Here is a 19,067-nt window from a genome sequence, read left to right as displayed (position 1 = left end):
CTCACACACTGTGGGAAGAGACAGGAGAAAAGCAGCTGCAGTCGAGATGCCCTGCTTTTCCCTAGTGCTCTCCTTGCTAGGTTTGTTCTCTCCTGTGCAAGGTGACCTCCTGCAGAGCTTCTAGTCAAGGGTTTACTTCTCACTGTAGGGTTAAAGACCCGATCACCTCGATGGAATAGGCGATGCATGGAAGGGAACCAGGACCACAGAGGGGTCGAGAAGAACTAGTAGAGCCCAGAAACACTGGCCATCCTAAAGAAGGAAGGGCGAGAGGGAGATGGCAAAAGTGAGCCAGCCCTGCAGGGAGCGACGGCAGAATCTGGGCCCGCTGCCCACATCTTTCCTGAGAAGTGCTTTGCCCAGAGGCAAGCAGGTGGTGGGAGGGAAAAGACAGACACCCAAGACCTGATACCAACCTGTACATCTGCCCAGCTCTGCCTCTCTTCTGAGTCACTGAACTGCCAAACCCCGGGGATAGCAGGAGCTTCTCAGAAGCCCCCCAGTCCAGCTGTTTTCTTGCCTTACCACCTCTCTCAGCTGCTCCCTGGCAGAGCCCAGTATGTCCCAGAGACTGTCTTGACTCTGAAGTATAGGCTTTGTGGAAGCCACAGCCTGACATGTTTCTAGGAGCCACACTTGACATGGTTGAGAATAAGACAGCATGGGCTAGGGCTATGAGCAACTGCAGGCCATGCTCTACCGTATTTTTGGCCGGGGTGGGGGTGGGGGACTCTTGGGTTGTAGGCTGTTTGTTTTTGTTTTCAAACCGAAGTCTGGCTATGCAGCCCAGACTGGCCTCAAACCTGTCATCCTCCTGCCTCGGTCTCTGGAATGCAGACCAGATTGTGGGATTCCCACACAGTCTAAATGAATGGCCTTTCCTGTGTCCAACAACAGATGTCTGCTTGGACACATCTCCAGAAAGCAGCAAGGTCTGCAAAGTGGTCAAGCAGACAGTGGCCTGGCCCTGGCTCAAACCTTTCCAGACAAGAGGTTCCTTTTTTCCCAAGGCAGTCTTGGATGGGGCTGCCCACTCCCACCAACAGCCACTCCCTGCATCTGCAATGAGAACTCCTAGCAGAAACCCTACGGCCGCAACACATCTTTCACTCTGGAAACTCAAAAAAAAAGAAAGAAAGAAAGAAAGAAAGAAAGAAAGAAAGAAAGAAAGAAAGAAAGAAAGAAAGAAAAAAGTGATTGCTTATTACCACTAAATAGAAGCTTGCAGTACAGTAGAAAGTTCAATAGTGAAGCTAGAAAAGAAAAAATAATCCATACATTCCCTACACTTCCTCTTGCCCCCATCAAAAGAGCACTATAGCCTCCGTTTCAAACATCAGGTCTTTCTGGCTTTGTAGCCTAGGTTGGATCCTGTGCGTAGCATTCACACCACACAGCTTCCCCTGGGGTGGAAAGAGATTGAACCGCACATCTGCACGCTCCTGTGTTTCAACACTAGGCCTTTGGTCCCCCGCGCTTCTAGAAGGCAGGCGCGGTAACTTCATCGTCGGACACCTTACAGCACCAGGCACACACTAAGGGTTCCATAAATGTCTTTCTAGCCCCACCAGGATCCCAGAAAGCAAGCACACCGTCAAAGATGAATTCAAGACCTTGGAGGGATAGCGCCCTGCCATCTCCAAGGTAACCAAAGCCGAAGCCGGGAATGCCCACGCATGCGTACAGTCGCCCTTCCTTCCCGTAACCTCAAAAAGAATGCAACCCGTAAAAAGATTTGCCAGAAGCCGAGAGCGCATGTGTGTGGTTCCACCAACACCCAGGCCTCCTCCGCCTACTGCCCGCCCGTCCACCCAGTCGTCGCCTCCAGAAACCCTGGCCGGAAACAGTGTCCATTTTGGGAAAGACCGCGCTGGCCAATCGCTGCTAGGGAGTGGGGCGCAGACCGGCGGGTAGGAGACGCCTTATTGGCTTACATGTGGGTGTGGGCGGGATCAAGGGTCGCGGTACGGCCAAAGAAAGGAGGCGGGAAGCTCGCAAAGTCGCAGCCACGGGGAGAGGCGTGGCCCGGGGCGGGGCTATAGTGGGGGCGTGGCCTGGGAGGGGCGGCTGGGCCCCCGAGCGATCGCTGGTCGGCGAAGCGCCACACTCGCTTGGTTGAGGAGAACGGCGCTCAGCCGGTAGGTGACTGGGCATACATAGCCCCGAGACCTAAAGCGGGGCGCTGAGGGTTTGAGCGGGCGGGGACGGGGCGCTTCTCAGGCCGGGGCCGGGTTGCGGCCTTGCTCTCCGCGAGGGCTGACTGGGATGGGTGGCTGGGTGGCTGCGGTCTAACCAGCTCGCACGCGCCGCGCCAGCCGCGCCACCAGCGCCACGCTCGCAACGCTGTGCTCGCCCGGAGCTTCCAGGCCGCGCACCCACGGGTCACACGCTCGCCCGGATCGCGCGCGGGGACTGCCTTCCTCCCCTTCCCCAACATTCGTGCCATCGAGTTCAGCCGCCCCACTACCAGACCCTGCTCCTAGGTGCCCCCCTTGAGAGAAGATCGCTCCACCGCCCTAGCCGTGAAACGCTCTGCCTTTCCCTGTGAAGTGCTTGGGGTCACTTGTGCTGGGAGAAGGAGCCGAGACTGCCCTGGGTACTCGGCGGGGCACTGCTAGTCGCCCACAGTATCGCTCCTCTTCGATGATCCTGACCCTACTGTGTGATTCTGTGTTCTACTCGGGACTTTTGGTGTCTGTTTATATGTACTAGTCCCATCTTGGAAGCTCACCGTAGCTCTGGCAGCTTGCAGCCACCTGTCACCAAGTAAAAAGAAACATTTGTCGGAGGCAGAGATTCCCACCTGCTTCGGAGCCTCTTCCGTGTTTATTAACTTCAGAAAAGGTCTCTCCCTCCCCCCCCCGTGCTCATTAACTTCAAAAAAAGTGGTTTTTTTCGCCCTTAAGTTGAGATTGAAAGATGGCTGTCAGCACTAAAGGATGGGTAGTGGTGTCCATGGGTTGTAAAGGAGAGGCTGAGTGAAGAACGGTTTCAAAAATCAGTGTATTAATGGCAGGGGTTTTGTTGTTGTTGTTGTTCTTAATTGGAGACAGTGGACACTAGTGACTTGATTAAGGTCTCTAAAAGTGAAGGAAACTAAGTGATGAGCGTGGTACCAAGTCGAGTGAACTTTGGAACACTGGCACTATGGCTGGAAACATGGGTTTTTTGAAAGATCGGGGATCCTAACATCAGCCATGCAGGGGTTTGCTGAGCGACTTTCCCTTACAGTCAGTGGTAGGTGTGGTAAGATGGATGGAGTAGTATCCAGTTAAGAGGAGTACCTGAACCGGGTGTGGGTCGTGAAGGCGCACATACCTTGTCTGAGGCCTCAAAGCCGTGACTGAGAGTGAGTTCTCAGGCTCAGTATTCAGACTGCATAAGGTAACTAGATAGATAAAGAGGGAGGAGATCTGGGGTAATATTTTTTTCTCTTAACATGAAAGGTTGCTTTGAAGGTTGTTGTCTTGCTTATGATGTATGTGGATTTTCTCTTGTATCTGAAGTGATGTCAAAGGCAATTCCTTTGGACCGATGCCAGCTTTCTGAGTTTTTTTTAATGCCTTTAAGACATCTTGAAAACTAGGCATGATGGCACACAACTGTAATCCCATCACTTGGGAGGCTAAGGCAGGAGGATCACTGCGACTTGGGAGGCAGTGAGGGCTTCATAGCAAGATCTTGTCTCAGAACACCGGAAAGAAAAAGAAGAAGACATCCTGATTTATTTGGAAGAGGGTGGTGAATTTCTCAGAAGATCTCATAATAATAGTTAATATGTCTGACTTTAGAAAGAAGTACCCAGCTGTACGTACCCAGAAATATATCTCAGCAGTCTGTGCAATTAAACCGTACCAAGTGGTCATTTTCTAATTGTTCCTGGGTAGAAGGAGCGGCTATGAGGTGGGGTTTTGTTGGTTTGTTTGTTTGTTGCCTCTGGTAACTGTTAGAGTTTGTATGATTGGCACCACAGAGACCCTGGCAAATGAACCCTCGTCTATTAAACAAAAACGTCTGGTTTTGCCGTTCAGCCTCGGCAGATAGAGGTTTGGTTCCTCATTTTGGTTCTCCTGATGAACACTGATTCCTTTGTGATCAGATCGGAGTGTTTGTTTGAGAGAGGATAGGACTCACCCTGACTGGCCCCCGCCTCCACCCCGGGCAACTGCTAGGAGGGTTTTCTGTGAGGGAGAGGGTTCATCACTAGCTAGGGGCTGGAAGGAGACTGGAGGGGTGTACCATGGATAAAAACAAATCTGGGCTTGTTGGTTTAGGCCATTGTGCCCCTCTTTGGAGTTTTATGTTGTCCCCTTGGCCTCTGAAGTCACTTTTAGGTTCCTTTTATTTTTCCTCTCTCTTATCTCGGTGGACAGAACATGGACTTCTCCCAACATTTGCTTCTGCCCCGGGAAGAGCTCACAGGTTCATCCTGGGTGGCTTGACAGATGTTTTTTTTCTGGGAAGAAATAAGGAATCTGAACCAAATTCAGTCTAAGTGAAAGGTCAGCTTGCTTCCCATACAGGCGGCAGACATTTCCACTGATGGCTTCCATCATCTCAATGCTTTTTTTTTTCCTGGCAAAAGGTTAAAATGCAACTAAAATTCTGCTTTCGTGATTAATAAGTCACTACCGCAGTTGTGTGTGATGCTTCCTGTTTGCCCCATTTTAGTAGTTCAGTTAAACTGGAGGCATCTGGGCACTCTGGGCACTTTTGAAGGCACCAGCGTGAAGTGGGTGTGGAGCGGGACGTTTGGAGAGTGGATTTGAGGAGCTCTAAGGATAAGTCAGCCCTCTGCACACCAGGATCCCGAATAAGGGAAAGGAATGGAGGCGAGTGTCTTCACGGGTCGGGTGAGGGTAGAGTGAGCATTTCAAATGTGAGCACCCCACATTCACGTGGGGGTGCCGACTGCAGGACTGACAGCTGTGGGGCAGAGCGGGAAGACTGGGTGGAAGGCGGGCACATAGGCAGTTCTGTGCAGGGCATTGAGGTAGAGGCCTGCATTCTGAGCTTCTCTAACTGCCTGAGTGACAGGACTAAGGATGTTTTCCTCCAAAGCCTGTGCGTTCTTTTATTCATGCTTAAACTGAGGCTCCCTTTGCCTCTTGCTGTCTTAGAGTCTTTCATCTTGAACTCCCTGGTAGAACTCCTTTGGAATTATGTGCATAGGGAATAATTTGGTAGACAGCCTTTATATATATAAAAATATACAGTATAGGGTAAAGATCTTTAAAATTAGTACTAAGTAAAACAGACACTAATCCTTAGGGATTTGGTGTTGTGACTAGAATCTAAACTGACTTTTCTTGACATACACTTCATCATTTTAGGATACTTGTATAAGTGAGTGATAAGTCGCTCTCCTCAGAAAGTCAATTTTGAACGTAATTAAACCAGGGCTTCAGCCATCATAACGGCTCTTAATTGTTATCACTGCTTACTGACTGTTGATACTGGTCATTGTGAAAACTGTACCTATGCTAAGGCAGAAGGCGCAAGCGGTCTGCACAGTGGGAGAGCCTGTCATAGTGCCACCACATCTGTGTGGCAGTTTATGTTGTCAGACAGCTCTGAGTCAGGGCCTGTCCTGTCCGTGTCTGTCTGTCTGTCTGTCTGTCTGTGTACCCTCGAGCAAATGGCTTCACTTCTGTGAGCATGGAGTGCCCCATCTCATATGGGATCAGAAATGTTCGTGGCTTTGAGCATACAAGAGGAGCGTGTGCTGGGCTGAGCACAGTGGCTGTCACTGCTGTTGGTCGTTGTCATGGTCGCTGTGACTGAGTCGTAGCAGCCGATTGCTACCTTGTTTGGAGATCTGACTTCTCTAAGACCATATGAAGGAAAATGGGAGTCTGACAGGTCAGTCGTTGTTTTCAGCCAGCCTGGATGGCTTAGCTGTCAAGTTTTCCCACACGTTGTTATATATAGTCATTGTGTGTGCACACATGTGTATCACAGCACACATGTGGTGATCAGAGGACAGTATGCAGGAGTCACTTCTCTCCTTCTTCCGTGTGGCTCCAGAGAGCAAACTCAGGTCTTCAGACTGGGCTGCAGACTTACTCACTCACTGAGACATCTCTCTAGCCCCTGGTGCCCCAGGCTTACTATACATCCTGCCCTAACTGTGCTTCAGAGAAGCTCAAAAAGACTTAGGATCTGTCTGGTCAGAGTTCAAAGTCAACATAGAGTTACCTGCATGCCTCTCAGGACTCTGGTCCAAACAGAACTGGGCCTGTCCGGGAGCTCCCCGATGTCCTCCCTGAGTGGGTCTCAGCATTAACTTGGGGTGAGAAAGACAGTGCTCATAGAATATAAACCACTGAGGGCTTGTTCTTTGTTTGGAAGACAAGAAGGCAACATTTGTTTTTTTGGGGGAGTATGGTTTCCATCAGCACATGACACCCACCTCTTCTCAGGTCTGGGGGCCTTGGAGCTAGAGTCAAGAATGTGCAGGTTTTGCTTCAGATACCACAGGGTTTTGTTGGGGGGATAGGGAATTAAATTCTTTTCTCCTTCTTAATACAAAACAAAAATACTGGCTCCCACCCCACTGACATTCTCTCTAAACTGCATTTGTTTTCTCTTGGGGAAGCTGTCTTGATAGGCGAAGAGTCATTTCTAAAGCGAATCTAGTTTTTAGAAAAAATAAATCACCGGATGTCAAGCCTCGTGAGGAGCTTGCTCAGATGAAAATGAAAGCTGCAGGCCCAGGGTGGCACTTGCCTTCAAGGCTGGAGGTGAAGGCAGAGCGAGCATCTGGACCTGCTCAGTCACTGGCCAGCCCCACAGCCTGCATGTGATAGGTGCCTTAGTCAGTTTTTCAAGCAGCTTTTCTTAGGTGAGGGGAGTACTTTCTCTGGAAGGTGAGTCACTCATGCAGGGGTGTAGGTAACAGGCCGTTTGTTCCCCCGGCCCCCCGTTGCAGAGGAAGTCCTGAGCAGACCTTGTTGAAAAGTCCTCTGCCAAAGATCACCTTCATTCCTGCCCAAGGGCTAGGAGCAGGGAGCGGGAAGCCGGTGGGAGGCTCCTAAAGCTTGCTGACTGACAGCCATGTCCTGGTGGGTCATATGGGCAGGGCACAGAGCCCAGGTCAGCAGTGTCACCACTCCTGAGCCCAGCCACCTTGAGGGTGGAAAATGGCTCATATCCAGTGACAGTTCAGCGTGGCAGCAGGAGTGGAGCTTTGGCCCTGGGGAGCTGGGAAATCCCTTGGCAGAGAGTTAGAGAGATACAAATTGTACTTAGAGATGAGAGATTTGGGGAGAGCCCTTTTCACCTCTGCCTTCCTTTCAGTCACCTGAGTTGGAGGTTCACAAGAGCTCCAGCAGTTGGGAAGGAAAGCCTGTTGCTCCCTGGGCTTCAGGAAGCTTGGGGTTAGGTAAACTGATCACCTTAGTCTCCATATACCAGATCAGTGTGTGGGCCCAGAGAGAAACAGTGGGGGAAGGCCTGAACCATCCTCCCCTCCCATTTTCCAGTGGTCACAGCTTCTGCTGAATCTCATTCCAGAGAGCCATCCATGATCAGAGGGTCTTAAGTGTGTCCTTGACTAGTGCACTCAGTGTTAGTCCGCGTGTCCAGGGCCATCCACAAGATGGACTTGACAGTTCAGGGCCTCGGTAGAACTGATAATCCCTTGCAAGTGTCCCTGTCACAGAGTCCTCCTGAGTTCAGAACTCAGCACCTACCTAAAAAAAACAGGTGCAGCATTGTGTCCCTGTGACACAATGCTAGTGCTAAGGCTCGAGAGTAAAGACAGGAGGATCCAGGGGCCTCCTGGGAGCTCATGCCAGCCAGTCTAGCCAATCAGTAAGCTCCAGTTTCAGTGAGAGAGAAAAAGGGGAAAAAGTGGAGAGCCATTGAGGAAAACCCTGACATGACAGTCACCCTCTGGTGTCCACACATACATACACACATGGGGGCAGGGGCAGATATGCATTAGTATTGTACCCACCTCTGCAAAAGGTTGACTGAGGCCATCTAGCGACTTGGAGGCAGAGCTTTAGCTCTTTGCACTGTGTCTTGTTGCCGCTGGACCCAGGAGCTACCCTAGCGTAGGACTTTTATTTTGTGAAACAGCTCCCAGTTCCCCACAGGAGCGCCACCACTCTCAGGCTCCCTGCAAGCTCTTGGGCCCTGGGAATGATAGCAGAGCGTGGCTTCTGCTCTGCTTCTAAGAAAAAGTAAACAGAAAGCTCTCTGACTCTCTCCTCTACCATCAGGTTTGTGTGGTCGAAAAGAGGCTGGGGTTGTTAAGAAAATAAAGTCTAGGCAGGGTTACCCAGAAATCTCAAAGGTGTCTCCACCTTTAAGATACTTTCATTGTCCCCAAGCAGTGTCTTACCTAAACATGGGTCTTGAGTGACAATTGATTGATGGTGAGGTTCCAAAACACTGGACACCAAGGAGCATTTGTGTCTTTCTGCTCCAAATATGTGGCATGTTGCCCATGGCATACAGGTGGCCAGAAGAGCCTGAGTAGCCGGTGTCACCCCAGCCCGACCTGTCTGGCTCCTCTCCATGAGAGGCCTCTAAGGGCAAAGCATGATGTCATAGCTGGGTAATGGCCCATTGTACATGCAAAGAGCTGTTCTAGCTGATCCTTCTGGTGACCCTGGCCTTCCCCTTTACTGACTAGACTCTTCCGGTTGGTATTAGGAATAGCTGGGAGACTTAGAAGGAAAGAGGAGTTTAGCTGACCCCAAATGAGGGGGTGATCGCCAGTTAAGACAATGCCAGAAGTGTTCTGCCTGGGGGAGTAAATGTGGGGAACAGCTCCCCGAGCCCATAAGTCGCACCTGTTATGTCCTGTGGTTTGAGCGGCAGGAATAGCTTTGTAGACAGAAATGTAAGAGAGGGGTCTGTGCACCATCCGTCCCTATGTAGGGTGCATATGCAGGTCAGCCCAGATGGATTGCAGGGCCAGAAGGCTCGTCTTCTCAATCAGAAATAAATGGGTCACCAGCTCAGTATTTAGGGAAGAAGTTGAGAGGAGAGGTTCAGCATCTAACTTGCAGGTTTTCCTACAGGGATCAATCAGAATACAGTCATCACCGTGTTTCATTTCTGCAGCCACCAAGCACCGTCCCCTTGAGCTTACCTTGAGCTTATATGAGTGTGAACACACATATACCAACCCAGGCAGGCTCTCAGAGTCTATGGCCCTCATCTATTTTGTCATTTTTTTTAAAATTTTACTTATGTATGTGTCTGTATGTATAGATGAGGGATGGGGGTAAGTATGCCACAGTGCACACATGGAGGTCAGAGGACAACCTGTGAAGTTGGTTCTGTCCTTCTCCCTTGTTACCTGGATTCTAGGATCAAAGTCAGGCCACAGATTTGTGTGACAAGTGCCTTTACCTGCTGAACCATCATGCTGGCCCTTTTTGCTTCCTTTTTTGTTTCATAGGCAAGGTCTCACTATGCACTCCTAGCAAGCCCATAATTCACTGTATAGACCAGGCTGGCCTTGACTTTTTAGCTACCCTCCTGCCTCTGCCTCTGCCTCTGCCTCTGCCTCTGCCTCTGCCTCTGCCTCTGCCTCTGCCTCTGCCTCTGCCTCTGCCTCTGCCTCTGCCTCTGCCTCTGCCTCTGCCTCTGCCTATTGGATGCTGGGATTACAGGCATGTGCCGCCACAACTGTCTGTTTTTTCACTCAAGTGATGTTTGTAAAGAGTGTTAACTGCCAAGCTCAGTTAGGTAGAACACATCCATGTCCCACTGACGATGGTCCAACTCACAGTTTCCTGAACTTATGATGCAGAAGCAATTGGTATCCACTAGAAAATGCTCCAGATTTTTAACTTGATCTCTTTCTGGGCTGGTGTTAAGTAATACAAGACCATGGTGAGGCTGGGCACTGGCTATGGGTCATAGCTCCCTGCCGGCATCACTGTCATGAGGGAACATAACCAATACTGCAAAGTGCTGCGTTGTTCATCTGTAATGATCAGTAAGCTATGACATTAGGCACAACCCACGAATTTGCTCGACAGTGTTTTCATCTTATGATGGCTTTATTGGATCATACAGCATTGAGCATCTGTTGTTAAAAGCAAGTGGAACCGGGGCACTTCTGCCAAAGAACTCACCATAGAGGGAAAGTGGGTACCCAAGGAGACATGCTGCAGCTTGAGCCAGTGTTGACTGTCCCACAGAGAGCTCCCCTATAGGAGAAGGCCTCCCCCTCGGCCTGCCGGTGTCTAATCTCTCTCCTCCTAGAACCCTTTCCTGCTTCTCACCTTGGAAGCGGAGCTTGCTCACACTCTGGAGTCTTCAGTATACATGTTCAAACATGATGGCCCTGGTGGTACAAAGGTGCTCCAACATACTTAAACTCAGGAGCACACAGTGCTTGGTGCCATGTAGGCCCAAATCATGTGCAGACAGCTCAAGGCCTGGCCCATGTCAAGCCTTCTGAAGACTAGGGTCAGTATGCCAAGATGGTCTGTCAGGGACATGTGCAAGGAAAGCTCTTGTTGGCTTGATCACCATCGTATTTCCGTCCAGCACTTGGAAAATGGTACCCACTAGATAGAGTAGATATTTGTCATCAAATGGAAGTGCAGGGTGCAGATCTATATTCCTGTTAGGCCCTGTTGGTCTGAGGAAGAGGAAGAGCCATAGGCTTTCCCCAGTTTCCCTCCCTTTGCTGAAGAACCTCTTGAGAACCTACCTGTCATCTCCCACATCACCCACCGCAGGAGAGAGCAAAGACATGACCCGTTAGTGTAGGTGGGCATGTCAGATGCATCCCTGGCACTCGTGTCTCCAGCTGATCACTCAGGATAGTTTGTCAAAGATTATGTAGGACAGCATCTAAAACTAGGTCATGGTCAGGGCTCCACAGAACAGACCATGTGTCTCCTTCAACACACCCCCATCCCCCTACTTTGGAAGTCTTCTGCAGAAAGCCACTTTGTTTGGGTTTCTTGTTTATTCTGAAGTTCCTCAAATCAGTTCCTCAATTTCAGAACCAGCCACCAGTGACTACAATGAACTCGAAGCCTCCTCCCTTACAGAGATACTGAACCTGGCTTTCTTTTATCCACTAAGGCCTGAAACCAGCCCCACCTGTAAAAATCACATATATAAACCCAGAAAGGAGGGTAATGGTTGTATTTCAGCAGGATTGGCTATGTCCAAGGGACAGCTCCTTGCTATAAATCAGTCCAAAAGGTTGAGAGAGAGGGGGCGTGTTTCATAGTTTACAACAGAATTGTTACTTATAATGATGAATTCAAGCCTTGGCAAGAACCTGAAATGCATTTTGATTTATCAGAAAAACAGGATTGACACAGTGTGGTGACTCACACTTGTAATCCCACCACTCAGGATGTTGAGAAGAAGATTTATGAGTTCAAGGCCAGCCTGGGCTACATACCAAGACTTCATTTCAAAAAAAGCAAAAGAGAACAAGAAAAAGAGGGAGAGACTGTGGGGTGACTTAGTGTGAGGCAGTGGGGTAACACTGTGGCCCAGAGATGCCTTCTCAGGCATCTTTTCTATTTGGTTTTGTTTGTTTGTTTGTTTGTTTGTTTTGGTGTGTGTATGTGTGTGCGTGCGTGTGCACACATGCTCATGCATGTGTGTTTATGTGTAAGTGTGGTTTTTGGTTTGTTTTGGTTTTTTTTTGAGACAGGGTTTCTCTGTGTAGCCTTGACTCTCCTGGAACTCACTCTGTAGATCAGGTTGGCCTCGAACTCACATAAATTCACCTGCCTCTGTCCCCTGAGTGTTGGGATTAAGGCATATGCTGTCACCTTCTGGCTAGTGTTGACTTTCTTAGTGCAAAGTTTTTGCAAGTTCCATGTAAAATGGCATTATAACCCTTTTTTTTTTAAGGCTTGTTAAGTGTCCGGGGTCTAGAGACAAAGTATTGGCCATGTGATGGCGTGGATGCTGGTGCTCAAGGCTTTGCTATTAAACAAACAAACCAGTGACCTGGAATCAAGAAGCCCAGAACTAGACTTTATCAAAGAAATAGCCAATTTGGACTTGGTTATAGACTCATTCCTGGATGAGATTCTCATCCCTTGGCCAAGGAACAAAGGCCTGCCACAATTCCACCTTGGAGTTTCTGCTCTCTGCTCCTTTCCTTTTTTTTTTTTTTTTTTTTTTTTTTGGAGCCTGTCCTGGAACTAGCTCTTGTAGACCAGGCTGGTCTCGAACTCACAGAGATCCACCTGCCTCTCCCTCCCAAGTGCTGGAATTAAAGGCGTGTGCCACCACCGCCCGGCCTCTCCGCTCCTTTTCTATAACTTAGGCTGTCTGTTCCTGCTTGGCCGTTGAGATACTTCTTCCCAGGTCAATCCCTGGGTGTGTCACTAACAGATCTGTGGATTGTAGCAGCTTCTGTATTTCAGCCCCACCTTTGAAAGCTCGGATCATTGGATAAGAGATTCAGTACCATGGCTGAGTGGGCTTCAGCATACAAGTCCTTCATGTATATCCTACTGCTGGCCCTTCCCTGCAATGTGACATCGAACACATGACCTCCAGACCCTCAATTTCCTCCTCTATATAAAGGGCGTTGTGTAGCCAGACATGGTGGCTCATATGTGTAACCCTAGCTCTCAAGAAGCAGAGGCAGAAGAATTGCAAGTTCCAGGCCAACTAGGATACATAGCCAGACCTATCTCAAATAAATATGAAAATAATAAAAATGAAGGATATAATATTAATGTCTTGCATACAGAGTTGTAAGGATTTAAGAAATAATGTATGCATCACACAATACATGACGATCAGTAATAGCTGCCAGTATGAATTTCTGTTTACATGAATCAGAACGTAATTACATGTATGCAGATGACAACAGATGTTGAAAATACCCAAAGATACGGCAAGACAACTAATCCCAGCCCTTCTACTGAGGTCACCATGTGTCACTAGGTCATTGCTCAGTCCATTCCGTGCTGAGACCTTGCCAGTGGAGACAGAGGCCAGACGGGTTGCAGAGGGCTCTTTGGGGCCACCCTCGGATGGGTCTGCCCCTGTGTTCTGAGTTCTCTTTCCGCCTCCCTTCAGTATCTGTGTGAGATGCTCTGCTGACCAGGGGCTGAGGTGGGTACCAGCTCAGCACAGGCAAAGCCCTTTGGCACAGTATGCATTTCATCACACGTTCCATCCATCCCTCTGCAAGCCCCACTCGTGGGGTACTGGTCACATGCCCTGAATTGTATAAATTAAGCATTGTTCCTTGCAATCAGTCATCCATTAAAACCCTGTCTGTGGTTTGAGAATGTCTCTTTCGCAGGCGAGACACCAGGTCTCTGCTTGAATGACTTGCCCCTGCCTACAACTCAAAATGTGAAAGGCCGGTGATTCGCACTCGGCTCTTCCATCCTTGTCTTTGTGTGAATGGCCCTTCTCCAGCATTAGTTAGTAAGAAGTCATGTGTTGGAATAAATGACTGCCAAAGGCCTTTCTGAATCTAAGATCAATTTAGGATTCATTTCTCATTTAAATAAATATGGAATAAATGGCACGTAATCCATCTATCCATTTTCTCTCTGGCTGGCTTAGAAATCCCTTGAGGATAATAAGGGTAATACCTTAAGCAAATAACTAGGATGTGTGAGAACCACCTGTTTCCCTGACACCCTGAACCAGGAGAAAAAGAGTGAGCCCACCAACAGAGGGTCATCCAGAAATTCCAGTCCCACGAATGTGCCACTCAGAATTATTTCCCAGCTGTAAAAAAAAAAAAATGTAAACAAGGATGGGCTTTTGTGGTACCACTTCTAAGTGAGATCTGGAAACAGAATTCATCCATAGAAGTCCCGTGTGTGTGTGTGTGTGTGTGTGTGTGTGTGTGTGTGTGTGTGTGTGTGTGGTATGTGATGGCTATCTCTTTCTTACTTCTGAGTCACAACTATTAAAACTCGCAGTCCCCAGGGAGACTATAAAGAGAGAGAAATAAAACCAAAACTCAGAGTGAGGCGCTCTCCTCTCCAGCCTTCTGTTTCTTTGAGTGGCCAGCGGTTTGGTACACACCTTTGTGTCTGCATGTGTGGGGTCATCTTAAGTTTACCAGGTACCACTCCCAAACATGCATACGTGCCATGCCTCTGCAATTCTTGTCCCGTACCGAGAGATCCTTTTCGTTTATCGCCTGTCTTCATTATGAAAGTAATGTACTACAGAGGACATCAGTGAGGAATATGAGAGGGATGGGTAAAGCCCATCCTCCAAAAGATGCAGAAGGGTGGGGAAGACTTAAACTTTCTATGGTATTCTGTGTGTGTGTGTGTCTGTCTGTCTGTCTGTCTGTCTGTCTGTCTGTGTTTAATCACTTGAAATTGCTGTCTATAAAATAGAATAACTCACTGAAGAAAATGTAAGAAAATTATAAAAATATTTTAAAATATTAAGACATTAATAAGTCTGACAAGAAGAGAAACTTTGTTTTGTCTGCTGGCGTCTGGATTTTTTTGTTTGTTTTTGTTTTAAGACAGAGTCTCTATGTCTATGTTTTTATGATGTTGACCTACTATAGAAGGGACCGGAGAGATGGCTCAGTTAAAAGCACTGGCTGCTCTTACAGAGGACCTGGGTTTGGTTCCCAGCACCCACATGGTGACTCGCAATTGTCTGTACTGCCAATTCCAGGGGCTCCAACAAACCTTTTCAGGGATTTGCGAGTGCCAGGCATGCACAGGTGAACAGACACACATGCAGCCAAAACACCCATACACTTAAAGTTAAAAAAAAGACAACCACACAAGATAAGTACTATTCAGGGCCAGAGTTTGCGTAGACTTCTATATACTTTTTCTTTCACATTGTCTCCAGTGATACTTGTTCATATTGTTAATTTTTATAAACATTTTAATGGATGTGCTGTGATTTAATAATTCCCCATAATCAATTTAGTTCTGGGTTTTTGTTGCTATGGAAACACTGAACAGCGTCAGCTGTGCATCTCTTTCTGTATCTCTAGTTGTTCCCTATCAAGATTGCATTTCTGTGTGATAGCTGCATAAAAGTAGCTGATGTCTTGTCTGACGCGCTCTGTCCCCAGTACTTTCGGCTGTGTTATTGCATGGATGAGTAAAAGTGAATGAGGGTGTGTTTAAAGGTCAAAGTGAAGAGGAAGAAAGAGACTGGGGTGCTGTGGCTTGTCAGCGACTTCCTGGAAGGGGAAGGCCTCAGCTTAATCTGTACAGGACAATCAGGAAGTGTCAGGTGGCCCACACAGCAAGGCCCACTGGGAGACCTGTAGAGCTCAGTAGCTAAAAGGTTGGGGAGAGACGGCAGCCAGAGCCACACCCTGTGTTTGGGGAAACGGTGGTCAGATAGATTATAGACCACAGGCCTGGGCCTGGACCCATAAGCACTGCAGAGCCGGCCAACGTCTTTCAGACTGAGGTTGTCTAAAGGACGTGATGTTTTATGATGAGCTCAGCCCAGTGGGGATGGGCCGAGGTCAGGGAGAGGGTGGAAGTGGCTAAGACCTACACTAATAGAATAGACACGGGTGGTTGCCCTTAGCATCCTGAGGGCCTTTAAGGGCGTTGGTGTTTCCTCGGGCCCCGGGCCAGCCAGGGCTGCCAAACATGTGGTGGGGACTGGAGGACTATAATAAGCTCTATCCCACAAATTTTCTTAGCCCTGCCATTGTCTTTGTGGAATTGGCAGTAAGACTGAATAGTTGTGGGCATGTGAGATTTCTTTTGTATATTATCGATCTGTAAAATGTTAATGATTAATGAACCTTCACGTTTCATATCTTCATTAATGGGAAATGCACAAAAGAAATCTCCCTCCAGGGAGCAGGCTTCAGGCTGGCCAAGGGGGAGGGGGGGGGTCAAGATCCTTTCAGTTCATTGACGCTCAGAGTGCCCAAGTACAGTACTTGGCGTGCCGCCTCCCCCTAGCTAGAGGCCACCTGCTCCCATATCCTTTGGGAAAGAATTCAGCAAACCTTTCCAGAGCCCTGAAATTTTTACCAACAATAGTTGCCCAGCAGCCACTGTCTGCTCCCTGCCCCCAGGGCCCTCCTTTTATAACTCTATCCCCAGGAATGTGAGGGAATGGAGGGTTATAGCCTCACTCTCCTGGGAATTAGGTCCTGGGGTATAGGAGGACCAGCTTCATTTTCATGATTCCTTCCCGACCTTCGTCTCCAGTCTCACCAACTGCCACTGTGGCTTCAGCCTACCCACCAGCTCCCTAAAGCTGTAGTGATTCCTACAGAGAGACTCCCCTCTGGATTACATCTTCCTGGGCCCTCCTCACCTAGAGTACCGTGTGTGTGTGTGTGTGTGTGTGTGTGTGTGTGTGTGTGTGTGTGTGTGTGTGTGTTTGCAGTGTGTGTGCGCTTGTCTATGAGGAGGCCTGAGTTCAGGTATTGTTCCTCAAGAGTCACCCACACCTATTACTTTTTATTGTATTTTTATTTCCTTAGGCCACAGAGTGGGTGTGGTGGTCATAGGGCAACTCGGAGCCAATTCTCTCCTTCTACTGTCTGGCTCAGTGGCAAGCAGCCCCACCTATGAGCCCCACCTTAGTGTTTGAGTCTCTCACTAAGACCTGAGGCTCACGCTCAAGTCCTCCGGCACATGGCTACATGCGGTTCACCAGCTGGCATCTCCCTAGCCCTCCGCTGGTGTCTCCCTTCCCTTGAGCAGTTCTTGTTCACCCATAGGAAGCCTCTCCTGCTGCAGCTCCTGCTGCAGCTGCTCCGAGTTTCCCTGTGTGCCCACCCCACTGCATGGCCTCTGTGTCTGTGTCCTAGACCTCCCCTGCTTTACAACGTCCTTCTCTGACAGCTTGTCTGTTACCCCAGCATACTATGAACCCCTTCAATCCTTCTCTGACAGCTTGTCTGTTACCCAGCATACTATGAACCCCTTCAACAACTGTGCCGTTTTCCTCCTTGTCATTGTAGCACCCAGGCCAGGGTACCCAGCAGACCCACTCTGCGTGCCCAGGGCCTTCACAGCACTACAGGAGGACAGGACTTACCGACAGAGACCTTATTCAACAAAAGCCTTCTCTGCCTCCAGTCACTGGCTCTAAGACTCTTCAGTGGGGTCTGTGAAGACTGTTGTGCCTATGTGCTCTGAGCTCTCTGCCTGATATGAGAGCCACATGATTTTGGGGGGGTTTTGTTTGTTTGGTTGGTTGGTTTTGGTTTTGGAGTTTGTTTTGTTTTGTTTGGGAGATTGGTATTTTTTGTTTTGTTTTTGAAACAGGGTTTCTCTGTAGCTTTGGAGCCTGTCCTGAAACTAGCTCTTGTAGACCAGGCTGGCCTCGAACTCACAGAAACCCACCTGCCTCTGCCTCCTGAGTGCTGGGATTAAAGGCATGCGCCACCAAGCCCAACTCACATGGTTTAGATTAGCATCTGTTTTCCAAATCTTTTCAGTTCTTGTATAAAATGGTGTCTTGTTTCTTTTGTTAGCATCTCCCTGTGGGTTTTTTTTTCATACATGTATACAATAATGGTCTTCTTTAAAATCCTCTGAGCTGAGCATGGCCTCTTGGCCTCCTGTGTAGACCCAGAACTGAAGAGATTTAAACAGGATTATATGTTTTTAAAATATTTGTGTGTATTAAAATTAATGATAGATTAACATTTTTATTTCTGCTACTTTAACTTGCATTATTTATATTTTAGTACCCTGGCTTCTTTTTTCTCCATTCCCTTGCTTCCTGTTACAGTGGCAAAATTTTTCTTCTTTACCCTTTGGGTTTGTAAGCTCTGGTGGTATCTCTGCTCTGTTTGTTTGTTTGTTTTGAGACAGGGTTTCTCTGTGTAACAGCCCTGGCTCTCCTGGAACTCACTCTGTAGACCAGACTGGCCTAGAACTCAGAGATTCACCAGCCTCCACCTCTGATGTGCTAGAATTAAAGGTGTGCATCACCACTGTCCCACAGGTATCTCTGTTCTTATGGAAGTTATTCTTAAACTTTAATGTGCATACATAATTGTAATTTTAATAAAATGTATACATTTTCACAAGTAAAATTTCCCCCAAAATACCAGGTTTTATTTTTCTTCCATTTTAGATGTCTGAGTGTTTTGCCTCTGTGTGTCTTTGCACTACATTTGTGCCTAGTGCCCTCGGAGGTGGGAGGAGTGCATCAGATCCCCTGAACTGAAGTTACAGAAGGTTGTAACCACTTTGTGGCTGCTGGGAGCTGAGTTCAGGCCCTCTGGAAGAGTGGTCAGTGCTCTTAATCACTGAGCAGCTCTCCAGCCCCTTGACTGATTTTTTTTTTTTTTTTTTTTGGTTTTTCGAGACAGGGTTTCTCTGTGGTTTTTGGAACCTGTCCTGGAACTAGCTCTGTAGACCAGGCTGGTCTCGAACTCACAGAGATCCGCCTGCCTCTGCCTCCCGAGTGCTGGGATTAAAGTCGTGCGCCACCACCGCCCGGCTTCCTTGACTGCTTTTTTTTCAACACACAATTGTTCATTGAGTTGACAAACACATTGCATCGATTCCTGTGCCTGCTGCTACTTCTTACATTCCGTGTCCCTCTTCCATACATCTCTCTTTCCAAAGCACGCCCTTCAGTGGCTCTTTAAGTCAAGATAGTAGAATGTTACCTGCAATTCTTGTTCATGTGCATATGTGTTGTTTATAGATTTTTAAACGAATGACCTATTAAAACTCATCGACTTAAAAACTTTAACACCCGGCAGCATGTGGCAGAGCCCTTGGCTTGGAAGTCTGACTTGCTGGTTCAGCACTTAGTGACAGACCAGACACCTGCTCCCCAATTCTTCATTTTTGTGCTTCTTGCCTACAGGGGCTGAGCGTACCCCAAATACAAAATAGAAATTGTACTAGCCTTGTAGCCAGTTAATATCTGTCAGTTCCTGGATTTAACAAGAGCTGATGATCATTGAGTGCCAGGGAAGTGGGCCGCGTCCTGGGTACTGTTTGAGTTCTAAGTCCATGTCAGGTTCTCTAGTTCTCCAAATCGAGCCTCAGTTTCCTCATGTGTCAAGTGGGAATAAGAACGTCAGCCTTGTAACTGTGAGGCGCATGAACAGTGCAGAACCATCACCACACTCAGACCCGTGTGAGCCGCGTCAGCCGCTG

General features: G+C 48.3%; 1 protein-coding gene across 1 annotated transcript in view; it reads left to right on the top strand.

Annotated features, from left to right (window-relative positions):
• The first annotated feature begins 1,919 nt into the window (after window positions 1–1,919).
• The window catches only part of Map3k14 (mitogen-activated protein kinase kinase kinase 14), a 46,319-nt gene continuing 29,171 nt past the window's right edge, over window positions 1,920–19,067 (top strand). The window contains exon 1 of the mRNA XM_075990606.1: window positions 1,920–2,138. The gene's annotated coding sequence lies outside the window, so the exon portion shown is untranslated. The remainder of the gene's footprint in view (window positions 2,139–19,067) is intronic.

Source organism: Microtus pennsylvanicus, chromosome 11 (assembly GCF_037038515.1).
Source record: "Microtus pennsylvanicus isolate mMicPen1 chromosome 11, mMicPen1.hap1, whole genome shotgun sequence".
Classification (NCBI taxonomy): domain Eukaryota; kingdom Metazoa; phylum Chordata; class Mammalia; order Rodentia; family Cricetidae; genus Microtus; species Microtus pennsylvanicus.
Note: the sequence above shows the minus strand (reverse complement) of the source record. Positions and strands in the feature narration are given on the sequence as shown.